At 40.9% G+C, this 19,637-nt stretch overlaps 1 protein-coding gene across 1 annotated transcript in view; it reads right to left on the minus strand.

The window, feature by feature from the left end:
• The window catches only part of NDNF (neuron derived neurotrophic factor), a 51,105-nt gene extending 32,300 nt beyond the window's left edge, over positions 1–18,805 (minus strand). Inside the window, exon 1 of the mRNA XM_055143228.1 lies at positions 18,503–18,805. The gene's annotated coding sequence lies outside the window, so the exon portion shown is untranslated. The remainder of the gene's footprint in view (positions 1–18,502) is intronic.
• Positions 18,806–19,637: the final 832 nt, after the last annotated feature.

Consider the following 19,637-nt stretch of genomic DNA (forward strand, 5'->3'; position numbering starts at 1 on the left):
GAAAATTCAGTAGCAGGAACAAAAGATTCTAAAAAGGATCCATCTTCTCCATCTACAACCGTCTTGCAATATGTAGACATTTTCAGCTACCTCAGATAACATGTACTTCTTCTCAAAGGGTCTTCAAGATTCAAAGGCTTTTTTGAGTTCTACTGACCATAGATACTTCAATAACTCATGTTCAAAGATTTTCCTGTTCAGATGACAAACCTGGTTTGAAAAATTCCTTGGTAATTCTGCCAGCTATGTCTGCAGAGCACATGGGCTGCATGTACCATAAAGTTTTGATCAAAGAAATCTTTTATAACCCAGCTTCCAGTGATGTAATATGAAGTGAGACCCATCAACAAGGCTGTGACAACAGGAACTTTTTAAAAAGAGTCGGTCTGATGGAACTACGTAGTTCACTAGCTGATTCCCCACATATTTATGGGACATTCACTCTGTACCAGGACCTGCCTGGGTTAGTGGGAAAACAGCCATGAACAAGATGTGTGAACTTCTTGTGTGAGCAGAGCTCATGCGACAGTGGGTTTTAGAGACAGTGAAGGGGTCTAGGAGATAGCTAAGTGACTTTAAACATTTTCCCAGCAAGCACAAGGTTGTAGTTCAAATCCTAGTGCTGCCCCAAGACCAGGAAGCACCAAGGACAAGTGTGAAGAGAATTTTTTTTTTGGAGAGTGAAAGAGAGAAAAAAAGAGAAGCAGGAGAGGCAGAGAAGGAAAAGGAGTAATAATGAGAAGAGGAAGAGTATCAGAGAAAGGGAGAAAGAGGTAGGGGAGGAGAGAGGGGAGAAACAATAAGTTGACAACTATCCAGAAGGAATCATAGCTCTAAGGTGAAATGAAATAAGCTGATTTCAAGCAAAGGGAGTTTCAGAAAGGAAAAGTTGGGGAGAAGGAGACTTCTAGATTTGTATTCAGGAGACTTTCAAGCTGAGTCCTCACTTGACTCTGAGAATATAAGAAGGGACACAGTGGCACACCACGAGACCACAAGTCTCAGTGCAATCACTTCAGCTACAGAGTGTTGAAGGCAGGTTGCCAGGATGGATGTGGAGCTGAGACTGCTTGAAGGTCCATTATCAGATAGTGGATTAGGGTGTGGGGAGCCCAGCGAGTCCACAAGGGCTAGGATCTCATTCCAAGGACAGTGACTGGAATTCAGAAATATAAAAGATAGTGTCATCGACGGAAAAGAGCAGTTTAAAACGGAGGAGTCTAACAGAGGACAGCCAGCCACTTCCTAGGAAGGAAGGAAGGAAGGAAGGAAGGAAGGAAGGAAGGAAGGAAGGAAGGAAGGAAGGAAGGAAGGAAGGAAGGAAGGAAGGAAGGAAGGAAGGAGGGAGGGAGGGAGGGAGGGAGGGAGGGAGGGAGAGAGGGAGAAGGGAGAGAGGGAGGGAGAAAGGAACTCTCTGGGGAGACCCTTAATAGGACTGAGAATTATGGCCTTCATTTAGATGGTGTATTATCTGAGCTCCCTGTACACTGTCACTGAGTCAACCAGTGTTTGTTAAGTGCCTTATTTGGAAACTCTTTCAGACCTGAGACTGATAAGACAGGATGAGAATTTTCTGGGGAAATCAACGGATTCTTTTTTGTTTTGTTTTCGTTTGAGGACCACATAACACTCAAGGGACCAGCCATGGTGGCTCGGATCAAACCTTGGTCAGCCACATGCAAGGCAAGCATTTCACCCGCTGAAAGATCTCTCCAACTCTATGGCACTTTTCATTTCACTTGAATTAGAGATATTTTGGGATTTTCTCTTGTCTCTATCAAAAAAAGTCTTTCAAGCAGCTCCCTTAACCCAAGTTTACTCAAGCAAAAGTTTCTTAGGTAAAAATGGCATTTTGTTATCTTGATCAATGGCATTTTATTTCTTAGGCAAAAATGGTATTTTATTCACCTCAGCTTATACTTTTCTGAGTTCTTGCATAAAGTAGCACTGAACAAATATTTTTTAACTGTATCACTTTCAAGAAGTTATAGCAGGAAACAAGATAATTTGAAATTTCATCATTCTTATTTCCCATCCGAAAAAACACTCAATTTCTGGTCTGCATAAATTAGAAGTAGAGGCAATCAAAACTTCAATTCAGATTCTTAGTTCCAGATCCATTTTTCCTGTGAGTCCTGAAATGATGGGCTGGAGCAATGGCACAGTGGGCAGGGCATTTGCCTTGCATGTAGCCAACCCGTGTTAGATTCCTCTGCCCCTCTTGGGATACCAAGAGTATCTCGCCTGCACAGCAGAGCCTATTGAATACCTGTGGTGTATTCAATATGCTAAATACCTGTGGTGTATTCAATATGCTAAAAACAGTAACAACAAGTCTCACAATGGAGATGTTACTAGTGCCCGCTCAAGCAAATCGATGATCAATAGGATGACAGTGACAGTGACAGTCCGGAAATGACTGAATAACTCCGTGTTGTTTTCTTCAAGACATACACAGTGGTCAGGCTGGAACGTAAATCTGTGACTTCTTCCTTCTGCCAGGCCTGTTTCATCCCACCTTGATTGTGGGTAGAATTCTAACCGTTTTGAGTCTCAGTTTCCAAGTCTACTGATGGAAATTTCCTGTAGTTCTAGGTAAAACTGCTAAAGGATTAGCTGAGATATAGCATGAAAATCAGTGCCTACCTATATTACCTCAGTGGAACAATCAAGAACTTCGCAAGTATAGCCCATGTCCTAAACTACCACATAATCTCCTGGATGCATTGTCTCTTTTCTCTCTGCAAGTTTGTTCTCTTCTCAGTCCACCCAACAAGCCAATGCTGCAAAGTATCCACTTACTGCATTTCACCTATCTTTCACTCTTCTCCCCATATGTCATCAGTCATTTTGCATAAAATTGACATTACCTCATAATTAAAGATATTCTACTCTTCTGATTAAAATTAAAAAGTCATAAGGCTTCACAGGAATAAAAAGGACAAAGTCCATGGTGCAAGTGTTTCTTTATACATTCATTTCCTGAAACCTCCCCACACTCCACCTCCCATTCCCAGTTCCAGTTCTGTGCTACTAGGTCTTTCCACGGATTACCTCCTGGTACCTTTTCTGCTTCTCTGGGGAACTAATTCCTTACCATTCTGTATCTACAACCACAGGGAAATTTAGTTATACATGTTTCTATGCTCATAAATCTACAGCATATCATTTCAAAATATTTTGTGAATTCATAGTATAGAACTTAAGAAGATGATACAATCTAGTAATTTTCCCAAAAGACAGCTAAATAGGGAATATATAATGGGTATGCTTGATCATTCTTCAGATGTTTAATTTAGAATAGATTATTGTGTGAACCCTACAGCATTGGAATGTGTGTCTTCATATAATGGCATGGGTACCATATAGACATGGTGTGAGTTGGGTGTTCCAGAAGCTGGTAAAAATATCATACAGTCCATAAAAATACAAAATGGGAGTGGGGATGTGTTCTGTGGTAAAGTATATGCCTTGCATACATAAAACCTGGGTTCAAGTCTTAGCACTGAAACACACATACACACATATACACACAATGTCTCAGTAGTAAGAATCAGAGCTTTAGTACACTGGGGAGGGCACACACCCAGGTTGCGATTCCCATACTATGAAAGGTACCCCAAGCCCTGCCAGGAATAATCCGTGAGTGCAGAGCCAGGGATAAACTGTAAGCTTTGCCAGGTGTCACCCCAAAACAAAGACAGTCCTCATAGGAAGATAAACTACCACTTTATAATTATTATTATTATTGTTACTAATTATTAATTATTATTATATTTTATCTAAAAACAAGTAAATCTGGTTTGGCTGTGGAACATTATAAGAACAGGAGTAGTGCAGAGCTCAGGGCCTCGCAAGTCTAACACACACACAAAAATCATTCAGCTTAAAAGGCAGGCTTGATTCAATCCTGCTAGGGTAAGTCAAAATGAGAATGCAGAGTTCAGGAGCTATACTGTGAATAGTCAGGTTTCAGGTAAGAAGTATTATGGTTTATATCTGTAGAATTTTCTGGTTGCTAATTTTCATTCATTATCTAAGTTTAATATTTTAAATATCTACAACAAGAGCACACACCCCTTTCTTCCTTTTTTTAGAACTACTACTCTATCAAAATCATTTTAAAATTTCTCTTCTCTCTCCATTTCTGTCTCTCTGTCTCTCATTCTCTTTGCAGTTCTGGGATAAAACCCAGAGCTCCATATATGCAAGGCATGTACTCTATGACTTAGTTACTTCCTCAACCTCTTCCTTTATTTTTCATGCAAAAAAAAACATGGGTTTATTTCCTATAGAGAATGTTTTTTATCTTAAAGCACAATTAATATGTTGTTCAGGAAATGAAGAGTTGCACAAGATGTAATGTTACATCAAAACTTCTAATTTGTTCATATGCTAATAAAATTTTCAAACACTATACTGATAAGAACTTATCAAGAAAAAAATCATATATTATTATAATGTAATGAGAAATGAAATTTGATTCCATGAATTTTGTCCTATATTTTCTCAAATACTTAATGATTCTGAGGCTCTTTTTTTTTCTGGTAGTTATTTAGATAGAACTAAGAGCTTGACTTATACCAAAGAGGATTTGAGCTAGATTAAGTGCTAAAGCACAGGACAAAATCAAATAGCGATTTAAAAACAACTACAATAAAGAAAATCCAATTCAAAAATAGATGAGTGGAATACATGTTCCACGAAATTTAAACACTTAAAATGGTTAAAAACCCTGAATTATTACTTCCAGGAAAAATTTTAAAAGAGGCAGGGAGAGGGCACATAAATATGAAGTTGTCTGGTTCTTGCAAACAGAAATGAATTAAAGTAACGGTTTTAAAATATTTGTTTCTCCTACCATCTGTCTTATAAAATCCAAAGCCAAACCCAAATTGTAAATTGAGAGCATCCATGCTGTAGCAATGAGCTAATACTCTCCAAGGACATCACTCCTTGACAATCTAGTAGAGAATGTGGAAGAAAGAATAATTAATATAACAGTCTCTTTTTTCTCTCTCTTTCTCTCTCCTATCTCATGTCTCAATATCTGAGATTGGTTCTTCCTTACAATTTAGGTTTCCTATTATTTTAGGATTTATTTATTTTTTTCTGGTTTTCTGGTTTTGAGCCACACCTGACAGTGCTCAGGACTTAGAGACCACTCTTGGCATAGCTTGGGAGATCATATGTGGTATTAGGAATTGAACCTAGGTTGGCCACATGCAAGAGCAAGCACCTTACCTTCTATCTCTTGGGCTCCAGGGTTTAGTTTAATTTAATAATTTTTTTTCATTTTTTTGGGTCAAATTTGTGACTCTTTTCTACTTTTCACCATCAAGTGTTCATCCATTTGTTTATGCAGAGGATAGTTAAAAATTTGCTGAATTAAGGAAAACAGACAGCATCTTAAAGTAAGAAAAATTTGAGTTGACAAAGTTCTGACTAAACAATTATTGGCTTTTCACTTTGAGAAAGTCTTTCAACCTCTTTTGAGTCTCAGCTTCCTCATCAACCAATAGAAACAATTATTCTTAAAATGACCAGAACATTAATATCTGTTATGGAAAGGTTCATTTAAAATTTTAAAAGCCGGACGTCCCATCACTGCCACCATGTAAACTCATCCACTGGCCCAGCTCCACAGATTCATAACAAATACTGGAAGAGATGTAAGCCGATCTGCTAAAACTCACGAGTACACTGGTCTCTTGATCGAAAACTCTGGGGTTCCTGGGGAGTCAGGCTGGTTGAGTCCATACCCTGCTGAAACCCTGGCAGCCACATTTAAACCCCGAGCCGTCGCCATACCAATGGCCCAACTCCACTGCTTCAAAACTAATCTCTGTAGAAGCCAAGTTCTTCAGGCTGAGGACTCTGGGGTCTTTCCAGACTGGGAGCACTTCCAAACTCCCAGTACAGTGCTCCCAGTAGCCCCAGCAGCTCTCCCCACATCTCATAGCCACCATGTAAACTCACCCACCAGCCTAGCTCTACAGATCCTCCAAATTCCACAACAGCTCGGTAGGAGTACACCTATAAACAAAACAATAACACAAAAGGCTCAACTAGCAACACACAGTTTAGTAAATTAAACCCTCAGGCAAGGACTTAATGATCCCATAGTGAGATATAACAATTTTAATAAGCTTTCTTTCGTTGAAGTAATTTTTGATAATTCCATAAGCCATTTAGTTGTAACAAACAATCTAAAATGGATTATTTTGTGCCTGTTAAGGGGGCAGGCTTAAGGGGGTGGCTGGGAAAATGGGGACAATGGTGGATGAGAGGTCAGTCTGGTGATGGGATTGGTGTTGAAACACTGATTACCCGTAACTGTAATATAAACAACTTTTTAAACCATAGTGTTTAAGTAAAGTTTTAGCACTGTAGTACTGTCATCCCATTGTTCATCAGTTTGCTTGAGCGGGCACCAGTAACATCTCCATTGTGAGACTTGTTGTTACTGTTTTTGGCATATCGAATACACCACAGGTAGCTTGCCAAGCTACCAAGAGTATCCCGTCCACACAGCAGAGCCTGGCAAGTAAAGTTTAAAAACTTAAATTTTTTTATTTTAATTTAAAAAGTTGACTCAGGAGATAGTATAGCCCTTACACTGAGCCTCTCCTCAGGTGGCTGATAATCACCAGTGGAGCCTCGAGGGCCTTCTGAATACCATTTGGAAGGCTCCCAAAAATGAAATAAAAATTTAAAAGATTCTCTTTTCCTACAGGATATAAGCAAGCACATCAAACTAGTCACAAAATTTATTCAACAACAAATGGCACTTATTTTGAGTTGCACTTAAAGGTAGAAAAAAAGGAGTTTCACCATTCTAGTTTTCTAAGCATTAGGTTAAAATGTTAGGTTCTGTTCTGAGACTGACTAGAAACAGAGCAAAGAACAAGCTGTTAGGCCTTTAAAAAATAATTGCAAACGCTGTAGGACACTCTTAATACTCTTTCTTAGTTTTTATATACCATATATGAAGACTCAATGTTGTTCGATAAACAAAGCTGGATTAAAAATTGGTTCAAAGGTGAGTGTGCTGAGGCTTTCCAGGCACTAGATGTAGCAAAGGATTTAAGATGCACGTGTTGAGATAAGAGAGTGGAGGATTAGGTTCAATTCCTGGGATGTTCTACATTATTATTTCAGGATTAAGAGATGATTAAAGAATGGGACATGCAAAAGGCAGATGATGTGGACAGATCCTACAGTCGCTTTTAAAGAAGAGGGTATAGCAAATTCTCATGAAATCATACAAGCGTAAGAACCTATGACATTAAGAGAGATAACAGCACAAAATACTGACCTAATACAGGAATTCAGAATCACAATTATTTCATCCTCCTCCCCTGACCCCTTAATTTAGAGTAAGATACACAGAAAAGTGTGACTTTTCTTCTTTTGTTTCTTCTTTTTATTTTAATTTTCTGATGACTTCTTTTTCTTTTTAAAAAGATGCATTAAGGAAAGGCTGTAAGCTGTGTTAGGGGTTAACAATGTTCAGTGGTCATTACAAGAGAGTCTGCCAAGAGAAAACGATGCTTAGAAACTGCCTCTTGGTTGTTTTCAAAGAGTGAATAAACTTTTCACAAAAAGAAAAAAAGGTTTTTAGGTTTTTTTTTTCTATTATAGACTAACTCTGGTGGCTGAAATGCTAATATGGGTGTGAGTGTATGTATAAAAATACTTTCACTAGCAGAACTTTTTATTGTGTTTTAAAGGGCTTTAAACTTTCAGAATATTAGAAATCTCCTACTTTAAATGCCTATACTAGCTGATTGTTGGACTGAGAAGTACAATTTTGTCAATTTTAAAAGCACTTACTCTAAAAACCTTAGGATAAATCTAACTTCAAATCTTCCCTTTCAAAATGTCACAATATTAATGTAATATTTGTACAATTGAATTGCTACTAATTACTGATCTAAAAAGGGATTCTGTAGCTTACTGATTTATTTTAGTGTTGTATCTATCCCAACACATAATTAGAATATGTTTCAATATCACAGATTTTGTGCTCTAATAAAGTTAAAACTCATTTTTCTTACTTATTGGTTTTATTATCAGATTACTGAGGAACAAATGTTTTACTATTTTCTTTTTCTAGACAGCTAGTCTACATATATGTTAAAGACATCTGCACTCCCCCAACCAATCACACAATGTATGCACAAACACACAGATCAGATGCAACAGATAGTGTATCTGAGGGCAGTTTAACCCCAAAATGTAAATGAATTGCCAGTTGGACTAATTAGTAGAAGGGGCCAAGAAAGAAAAGCCTTGCCTTCAAGTATTAATTCTATGACTATATGGAGACTTAAAACAACAACGTGATAAATAGGTTCACATTTGGGTAAAAAATGTGTAAACGTTGGTTATGGGTATGGGAAAGTTTATAGCAGAGCTTACATATATTCAGAAATTGATATTGATGTCCTATTTCACTTTCAATGATTTCCTCTATTTATGAAATAAGAAGACCAGAGATTTAGAACAGAGAGTACCAACCAGGGTTCTATCCTCTATGCCTCCTGGCTTCCTAAGCATCATTGGATATAGCCCTGAACGACCCCAAGAGCTGCAGGCTTAGTGACCACCGGGCCTGAGCAGCACCATATCGTTGGGGCCTATCAGTGAACCTCAAGCAGGAAAAGTATTGTCAGGAGGAGCTATAGTATTTCCAAGGCTCCCAAGCGCTACCTGGGGGCTCCCTGAAACATAAATAAATTAAATTTAAAAAGTAACAACTTTCGCCTTCTAGAAATACAGATGTAGGGCATTATTTATTTATTCCCCCTAGCTCTTTGTGTTATTGCTAACAAGAACATTATTATCCTGAAAGGCAAAATTTTAGGCATGATTTTTAATATTGATTTGAAAGTGGAAATGTTTAATCATTTACCCCTAAAAGATTTCCTAAAATGTTAACTCATATCAAAACAAACAGACATTTAGCAGACATGATGCTTATAATTAAAGTCTTGTAAATTTAGGTTTAATTGTATTTTTAATTACTATGAAATTCTAATTAAAGCATGTGTATGTGAATTACTTTGTCATTCTACTCCATTTAAAAGCTGTAGAAATTTCCTGGGGCCAGAACAGAGTGGTAGTACAGTGGTAGTAGGGTGCTTACCTTGCACACAGCCAATCTGAATCGATCCCTGGTACCCCATATGGTCCCCCCAACCCCACAGGAGTGACCCCTAAGTGCAGAGCCAAGAGTAAGTCCTGAATACCACCGGGCATGGTTGAAAACCTAAAATAAATGCTTTTGAAATTTTCATTAATATTGCTTCTGAAACTACAGTTAGTCTTTATTTTTAAAGTTCTTTTTTTACAGTAGCTATGACATATAAACCACCTATTTGTTTACAGACAGATGAACAGATAAAGGGATATTTGGCTTATACATAAGTAATGGAATACTATTCACCATTTAAAAAGAAGGAAATCCTGCTATCTTGACAAGAGGGTTAAACTGGGGAAATTAAGCAACTGGAATAAGATAGAAAAACACAAACACTCTATGATGTCACTTACATGCAGAAGTTAATTAAAAAGAAAGAAAACATTGTGGCTGGAACCATAGTTGAGAGGAAAGGCCAACCTAGATTTAATCGCGCATCTCATATGGTACCCTGAGAACCACCAGAAGTAATTCCTGAGTGCACAGCTAGGAGTAAACCCTGAGCATCCTGAGGTATGGCTCCAAAATGAAAACAATGGAAAAAAATAAAAGAGGGCAGGGGCAGAAGCAAATCAGAGATTTGCAATAATCAGAGGGAGGCAAGTGGATGCAGGAGAATTGGAGAATTGCATAGTGTCAAAAGAGACAAAGTTCAAGTTACGGAAGAGTTGTGAGGGGTCTTCTTGCAGTGCTTGGTGAACCAAGAGGTACCACATATTAAACCCAGAGTCATGCGAATGCCAGGCATGCACTCTTGTTCTTTGAGTCATCTCCCCAAGCCTACAAAGAAATTTTTCTATTTTTCATAGAACATCTGAAACAGAGGTTCTCAAATGTACTTGATCTTTCCAGATACAAATCTTAGTACCACATCCACTTGGAAATTTGTATTTCATAAGTAAACAAAAAAGTTCTCTCTGGAGCATCCAAGGAACAACTAACAGCTCTACCTGAATCATTCCAGTATTCCCAGTGGATGCCATCACCCACTTTAAGAAACACCTATGTAAAAGGCTAAAGTGCCTGTTAACAGATATAATTTTACGGAATATTCACTGTATCACTGTATTACTGTCATCCCATTGCTCATCGAGTTACTCGAGGGGGCACCAGTAACATCTCCATGTGAGACTTTTTGTTACTGTTTTTGGCACATCGAATACGCCACGGGAAGCCTTCCAGGCTCTGCCATGGGGGCGAGATACTCTCGGTAGCTTGCCGGGTTCTCTGAGAGGGGCAGAGGAATTGAGCCTGGGTCGGTCACATGCAAGGCAAACGCCTACAAATAGTGAAATAAATAAATTTTAAGGTATTTTCTTCTCTATATATGACACACTGTCTTATAGAAATTCTATTAAGTACTGGGTACTTGTTCAGTATGAATTTAGAAACAAAGGGAAACCTCCACCTCAATTTTTTAAAGTGTCCCATATCTTTCATTTTACTGAAAAGACAACTTAAATATATATGTATATATTTATATATTTCCCTGGGCACCCAAAAACACACAGCAGAAACACCATCTGCACTCCTATGGTTTATTGCATCACTATTCACCATAGCCAGAATCTGTAAACAATCTGAGTGCTAAAGAACAGATGAATGGGTAAGGAAACTATGGCACATCTACACAATGGAATACTAGGCAGCTGTTAGAAAAAATGAAGTCATGAAATTTGCCTATAAATGGATGGACATGGAGAGTATCATGCTAAGTGAAATGAATCAGAAGGAGAGAGGCAGATATAGAATGACTAATTGCATTTGTGGAATATAAACACATATATATGTTTATATATTTTATGTTTATATATATGTTTAATAGAACTGTAGCACTGTCCTCCCATTGTTCATCGATTTGCTTGAGCGGGCACCAGTAATGTCTCCATTGTGAGACTTGTTACTGTTTTTGGCATATTGAATACGCCACGGGTAGCTTGCCAGGCTCTGCCATGTGGGTGGGATACTCTCAGTAGCTTCCTGGGCTCTCCGAAAGGGGCAGAGAAATCAAACCCGGGTCAATCATGTACAAGGCAAATGCCCTACCTGCTCCATGGCCAGGAAAAACAGGGGTTATGAGGACTGGTCGATGGTTACATATAATCACAAGTGTGTGGGGGGGCTGAGAGTAGATAAGATAGAGAAGAGACCAGTATGACAATAATAGCTGAGAATGATCATGCTGGACAAGATCTGAGGGTTGAAAGTAGGTAAGGAATATACTTCGTAATCTTTCAGTATAAATATTGTAAACCACGATGCCCAAAAGGAGAGAGACAGAGAGAGGAGGAAGAAGAAAGAAGAAGAAAGAAGGAGGAGGAGGAGGAGGAGGAGGAGGAGGAGGAGGAGGAGGAGGAGGAGGAGGAGGAGAAAAAGAAGAAGAAGAAGAAGAAGAAGAAGAAGAAGAAGAAGAAGAAGAAGAAGAAGAAGAAGAAGAAGAAGAAGAAGAAGAAGAAGAAGAAGAAGAAGAAGAAGAAGAAGAAGAAGAAGAAGAAGAAGAAGAAGGAAGAAGAAGAAAGAAGAAGAAAGAAGAGGAGGAGGAGGAGGAGGAGTGCCTGTCATAGGGGCAGGCAGGGGCTGGGGGCTGATGGGAGGGAACCTGGGAAGAAACACTGGTGCTGGGAAATGTACACTGGTGGAGGGATGGGTATTGGATCACTGTATGACTGAAATGCAATCATGAACAGCTTTGTAAGGGTCTAGATCACAGTGATTCCATTAAAAAGTTAAATATATATGTATGTATATATATGTATATATGTATACATATGGACTAACCTTGAAAATATCATCTTAAATGTCTTTCCTAATTTCTCAAAATCAGAGTCTAAGTTTGAACTCAAACCAAAAGAGAAAGAAGGCAGACTGCATCATCTGTGGACCCAGTGGATGATAACTTGTTCAAGAATAAAAATATCAAGATGGCAACGGCACAGTATCAAACAATGCAGGGGAGTGATTCCAAATGTAGATTAGAAAGCTGGTTCTGTGTTTACCTTGTATGATAGTATGAGAAACTAAGAATCAATTTACGATGAAAAGAATAAAAAGAAGGCATACATTAAGGATAGTTTGCCGAAGAAGAAGGGCCAAAGAGATGCAAAGGAATACATATTACTCCTCTCTAAAATTCTGTCTTCAGTTAGTTAGCCCCATTCCAACCTAGTTTTGTCTTGTTAATAACATGTTTGTAAAATGTAAGTGGACCTCAGTCTACCTTGTTTACGACCCATGGATATTTTCATATTTATAGGGGACTCGAAGCAAAATCACTCCAAAAAAAGAAAAATATTTTTGTAGGTGTATTTCAATACCCTGTGAGGCCTAAGAAATATATGTGGGTAAGGGTAGCTTCCCTCATGCTTCTCAGACCATCTCACACCCAATTTTCCTGTTAGTTCATCTACTAATATGTGATTGCTAGAGAGTTAAACTTTTATCTCCCATTTAAGAGACAACTTTATTTTTTCATATTACATGTGACAAACTTCAAAGGAGCATCCTAGAACTGAGATAGAGGAGAATCACAGGAAGGCAAAGAGAAAAAGGACTGGTCTTTTTTTTTTAGTTTTCTAGGTGTTTCAGTTATTTTTGATCTCTGCCACCAGTGGTTGCAACAGCTCTCTCTCTAAATTACAGAATCCAATTCTGAATCGGTCCCAGTTGAAGCTTTAGATACTGATGGATACCATCAGTAAATCTGAGTTAATTTTTAAATTTCATATAAAATATGCTATTGATTTATATAATCTAGACATATTTATATTTATATGCTAGTATATTATTAATAGTAAAATGTTTATCATTTTAAACATAATAACTAATAGGAGTAAGCATATTTACACTTGTATGTAAGTGTTTTTATTTCATTTGGTACAGCAGATAATTTAATTAGAAACACATTTTATTACTGGAATAAAATGCAGGTTGTTACAAGGTGATACTATAATCATCTCTACTGCAGGAAGCAGGGTCACTTGAAAACACTTAAGTTGAGAACAAATTTTAATTGAATCAAATCCTTTCACATTAGCTTCTCCATTTCTCCATTTAATATTTTCAAACACTATCGCACTATTGTCCCCAATTTAGTTTGCCAATAAATTTATAATTGGCAAACTAATTTATAAGCAAAAGATACCAGATGTATCTGGTATCTTTTGCTTATAAAGTCTTAAACTAAAAAAAAAAATTAGATGGGGGTGCTCCCAAGAAGTTCTCAGGAGACTTAGGGGTCGCTCTCGGCAATTCTTGGCCAACCAGACTGTAGTGGAAAGAAGGGCTTGAAGACACGGGCTGCTCAGGTCTGTGGTGCTGGGGTCCTTGGGATCCTCAGAAAGTCGTGCTCAGGAGACCATGTAGTTGGAGAGGGGGGAAATCAAATTAAGATTTATGTCCCAATTCCTCTAATACCTCCTCCAATCCCTGCCTATAAATTCTTGTTCATAGTTTCTTTAAAAATAATCATGATGATTTCAAAAATACAATATCACAAGTTGTAGCACTTTACAAATCTAATGAGTTCAATTTTTACAACTTATTTTTTTAAAAAGGCTCCATTTCAGTCCCATTATTTTATTCCCCAGATCTCTCTATATATAAGCACACTGCCTCAAAGGACCAGTTACAGTTAAGACAATTTCCAGTTGTTGATAAAACTTCCATTTAAATATAGTCCATATTTTTGGCTTTGTGTTTAGATTGTGGAATACATGACACACTTTCTGAGCACACAGCTGGAAGATGGTGTTTACCTTTGTTTCATGTTAGGGAGAAGAAACCTCAACAGACAGAAAGTTGTAGACTTGCCTACATTCAGTCGGTCACCACCATTGTGACACTGAAATCATTCCGGCGAGAAAACAGAAACAAATATTGCTAACTTGATTTTTATTATTTGGAGGCAGTGTCTAAGAGTTCACTCTAAGGAGATGATTTCCAATCATACGTAATGGTAATCATGTTTTCATTGAGTTCTTTCCAAACTTTGTGTAACCTCATTATTTTAAAAATGATTTTTCTTTTCTCAGAACTATATAGAAGACAGAAAATTCTCTCATAATAATAATTAAAAGAAACACTTTGTGGGTTAATATACATTTTGCCACTTTTTAAAGAAAAGATTTCAGAATTTTCACAAGTGAAACTAAATATAAATTCTCTGAGATATATAGGAAATATAAGGGGCCAGGGAGAGAATATATGAAACACTGGGGGCCTTGTACACGGCTGACCCCAATTCGATCCTTGGCACCCCAGATGGTCTCCTGAATAGTTCCAGAAGTGATCCCTGAACACAGAGCCAGGAATAAGCCTCAAGCTCAGACGGATGTCACCCAAGCCACGGTCCATCCACTAAAAAAGGAAAAAAAAAAACAAAGAAATGGCACATAATGTGTTTTATTTAAATTTTCTATAGGGAAAAAAATTAACAGATTAAAACCTCTAAATTATTCTCCAACTTATGAAAATGAATTGGTTACTAAAGGATTCATAAATTATTGAAAGACAAATGATATCTAACCTTGGAAGTTCCTAACTTATAAACATGAGTTCTGAGGACCTTTAAAATGAACTTTGAATCAAATCTATCTCAGTGAGCTCTTAAAAAAGAAATTGACATTGTAACAGGAACCAATATCCAGCTGTTCTGTGGTCAAATTGGTCTCTTCATCCCAAAGGGAAAAATCTGCAGAGACTTACTGCTTGTTTGTTTTTATTCCATACTGATCAAATATTTTACTCTTAAAATGTTTAATGGAAAACACACAATATCTTTCTATTGGGGATGACTTAGTACTACACATTTCCTCAATATTTCAAAAGGCTAAAACATATATATTTGTTAGTTTGCAGGTTTCAGAAAACTGCCAGAAAGAAGAGGGAAAGTATAGATAGAGCATTTGGGGGATTTAGAGTGTGTTTGGCATACAAGTAGCAAAGAAAACACCTGCTTTCAAAGTGGTTTGATCCACTGGTAGACTAGAAAACAGCAAATGATACATGAATCTGTACATACATCCACACAAACACAAATGCACATTAAAATGGCCTGTTTTTACCCATATCTTTAAATGAATTATGATCAACATTTCATCATATAACACAATAAATTATTAACAGCTTATTTTTCTATATAATTCTATGTGCTTCTTTTATGGCAACAAAAATTACCATGAACTATTTACTTTTTCCTCTAGAAATAAGCATGCAGAGGCATGACTGCATGCATACTAGATATCAATCTGCATTTGTAATATAGTGGAAAATATGGTAGAATTTTACCTAACTTCAGTATTTTAATTGTGAAACATTTGAATATTGGAGTATTTTAATCTTGAAGTCAGTTTTTAAAGCAAATAGTTGGTATGGTTTACTATTTATTCTTTAAGTACAAGTTTTATGTAGCTGTTGCTTCTACTAAATGATTATAAGCCAACAGCAGGATAAATTTATATTCCAAAATAAATGTTTAATTATCCCAGTTACTGTTTCAAGATCATATAATTGGGATGATATTTCCAGGTTACACTTGCCTTTTCTCTCTGGTGACTGGTTGATAATAACAAACCATGGAATGCTTAAGCATTGTCATTAGCAAGTTGCTCCCCAAAACAAGAATTGGAAAGAGAACAGGTAGTTTTACAAAAATAAAAGAAGTGTGTGAGCATGGCTTGGAATGCTACCTTAGAATTAGAATCAACTACCTTATCACTGAGAAAAGTAATTAAAGAGATAAAAAGAATTTTAGTGCAAATTATGAGGCATTCATACCACTCCAAATTATCTATTAATTCAATAGTCTTAGTGCATTTCCAATATCTATTTACCCACAATATCAAAATGAAAGCTGAATTCTAGGCCAAAAGTAACTACATAACACAATTATTATTTTAAAAAAATCTGACCTCTAGATAGACTAAATAGAATTTCTGTGGGAAAAGAGGATGATAACAATACAAATACATTTGATTTCTACTTCCTTCCTTGTCCCTACTCCTTCCCTTCAAACAACTTGCTAGAGTTTTATAAGGCACTTTGCCCACCCTTCCACAGAGAAGATCTGGTCAATAAATTCAACGGAGAAAATGAAAATAGAAATCACCAGGTTCATGCAGCCAATTGTAAAAATCACTGTGTTAAGTTATCTATCTGAAGACTGACCTACTGTGGCTACTTGAAATGCAGAGTTCCCTCAGCGTGGTATTGCCAAGGTTATGACATGATGTCTTAAAAGCGATACTTTACCACATGAATGTTCACTACATTCAGGAAAGATTAATTGGGGGAGGGGGACCTTCATTCTCAAAAGGATGTTTTCAAATATACATTTTGTTACTTCTTAAGAGATAAAAGATGTATCTGCAAGTGATTAAAAGATGTTTTATATTCATGGTTTCATTTCTACTGCAATAAAGGCATAATTTAAACCACACGTAATTCATAGCAACTTAGGCCCATTACAGAGGTCTAGCTTCTTTTTTATGATAGTTACTAATTAAAACAGAGTGTTACTGCCATGCCAAGCCTGTGTTTTCAACATACAGCTTTAGTGAATAAACCGTCTTGACATTAAAATGAAAACAATACAGAAAAAGCTGCAAGCTGTTATGTTTGGAGTGCAGGGCAAAGACTAAGGACATTCACTGATGTTAAGAATTGTGCAAAGAAAGCGCGTGTCATTTCTTTCTTGAAGAAGTGGAAGATATTTGAGAAAAATCTGAAATGGTACTAATTTCTCTAACTCCTAGGTGCCTTGTTCCCATCTGACCCTCCCTACAAGAATTTAATCAGAGTCACTTTTAAAAGATAACCGATATTTTAATATAATCCTGAATATAGGTTTAGATTGAAAATGGGAATTGGGACCATAATTAATTATGTTTGCCAAGTATTCTCTCCCCCTTCAAACTTTAAGACGACAGATTGAGGCAAATGAGGGCATTTCTTTAAGACTGCCCTTTTAAAAGTTCGCGGATTAAAACTGGCAAAAATGACAGTATCTTTCTGACATCTGATTAATCCCATATGCAGAATGAGGCCGAGGAATTAATACTCCTTTTGGTGTTTTCACTTTCGGAAACCACTTGTAATAAGAGACTGACACAAAATCAAAACCAAATATAAACACAGCCCTCAGCCCGGGTTACAGCCTCATTATCGCTCTTCCCAAACAATAATGAGGACGAAGAAATACCGGTCGCCCTCGGTCCCTCCGCGCTGCACACATATTTGCTCTCGCATCCATCCATCACCTCTTTGAGGATAATAAAACAATTCAATCCCATCAAATCCTCACAAGCGCTCCCTCGGGAGGGATGTTTTATCTCCACTTCTGCCAGCCGGGCGAGGATTTTTCTTGTTTGAAGGGGGCGGAGAATGGCGCGGGGTCCTATTTATTTCCATTGACGACTCCCCGGGTTCTCACAGGCGCTCCGGGACCGGGTGGGAGGAGGAGAGGAGGGGTGGGGGGTGCCGAGATTCCCTCCTTCCGAGAAGAAAAAGGGTTCAGGAAGCGAGACCGGAGGGGGGGGGGGGGTGCGGCGGCGCGGGGACCGTGTGCGGCTCCCTGGGAAAGGAGCGGGATTCCGCCCCGGCGCGACCCCGGGACCCACAATGGGGCCGCCCCAACTTAAGTTGCTACAAAGGAAACGGCTCGCGCGCGGTGGGCTCGAGTTGGCGTTTCTGCCGTCCCACGCCGGGACGCGTGTGCTCAGGTTCAGCTCGCGCTCAAGGTCTCTCTCAGACGCGGGTCCCGGGCGCGCCTCGGGGCCGGACAGCGCCGGGCGCGGGGGTCGCGGGACGCGGCGCGCGGAGGTGCGCGGGGGACGCTCCGTCCTCGCCCCGCGACCCCGCGGTCTCCCCCCACCCCGCGCCCCGGCACCCCCACCCCCCGGGGCACCGCCGGGAACCCCGCGCTCCCGTCCCCAGAGCGCGTCCGAGCGAGCCCCGACTCCCGCGCGCCCCGGGGACCCCCTAGACGGGGCGTCTCTGCCCCGCGCCCCGACCCCCAAGCCAGCCCACCCCAGCTCCGAGCCGGGCAGACGCTCGCCCGCGGCTCGCCAGCCTCCCCGGACCCCTCGACTCTCCGCCGCGACTCCGACGCCCCCTCAAGCCCGCAGCTCCGGGGACTTGTCTGAGGAGAAGGGGGACCGGCGGGACCGGGGGGTCCCAGACGAGCCGGGGAGACGGACGACCCCCGTCTCCCTCCGTCGCCCCGGGCACCCCGTCTCCGCCGGCCGTCGGGGTGAGCGCCGCGGGCGCGCGACCGGGGTCCGGGGGGCGGCGGTCACTCACCTTCGGCGAACGGCGGGTTCTCGTCAGGGCAGAGGCGAGCGCCGTCGTCCAGGCGAGGGGGCCCCACGCGCCGCGTCGCCGGCCCCGAGCGAGCGAGGAGACGGGGGGCACCGGGGGGCGCCGCGGAGAGCGGTGGCGAGGGAGGAAGAGGGAGTCGGCCCCGGGGCCCCCCACAACTTTGCCAACTTGCGAGCGGGCGAGCGCGGGCGGCGCGCGGCTCCCGAAGTTGCGGCGAAGCGCGGCGCGGGCGGGCGCGGGGGGCGGCGGCGCTCGGAGCCGGGACGGGGCGCGGGCGGCGGGGGCGCGTCCGCTCGCTGGCGGCTCGGAGCGCGGACTGGAGAGCGCCCCGGACTCGCGCCGCCGCCGCCGCCGCCCCGCCCGCCGCCGCCCTGCCCGCCGCGCCGCCCCCGCCCCGCGCCCCCGGGCACGCGCGCGCGCTCCCCGCTCCCACACGCGCCGCCGCCGCACGCGCGCCTCACACACTCACCTCGCACACACGCGCGCGAACACGCCTGCCTCCACACGCGCCGCACACACGCTCCTGCCCCACACTCACCTCTCACACACGCCTGCCTCCACTCACCACACACACGCACACACATGCCTGCCTTAACACTCACCTCACACACACGCACACAGACACCTGCCCCCACACGCACCTCACACGCACTCCTGCCCCACACTCACCTCACACACACGCACACAATGCCTGCCTTCACACTCACCTCACAAACACACGCCTGCCTCTACACTTATCTCACACAAACACGACTGCCTCCAGTCACCTCACACACATGCCTGCCTCCACACTCACACCTCACACACACACACGCCTGCCTCCACACTTATCTCACACAGGTGCCTGCCTCCACACTTATCTCACACACACGCGCCTGCCTCCACACTTACACACACGCCTGTCTCCGCACTTACCTCACACACACGCCTGCCTCCACGCTAACACCTCACACACATGCCCCTTCCCACCCACACCTCACACACATCCTCCTTTCTCCACACCCACACATCGCACACATATCTTCTTCCATACCCATAACCTCTCACTCACACTTGTGCCTGTCTCCACACACCCCTCACATTCACACACGTGCCTGTCTCCACACTCATACCACAC

The sequence above is a fragment of the Sorex araneus genome, chromosome 6 (assembly GCF_027595985.1).
Source record: "Sorex araneus isolate mSorAra2 chromosome 6, mSorAra2.pri, whole genome shotgun sequence".
Classification (NCBI taxonomy): Eukaryota; Metazoa; Chordata; class Mammalia; order Eulipotyphla; family Soricidae; genus Sorex; species Sorex araneus.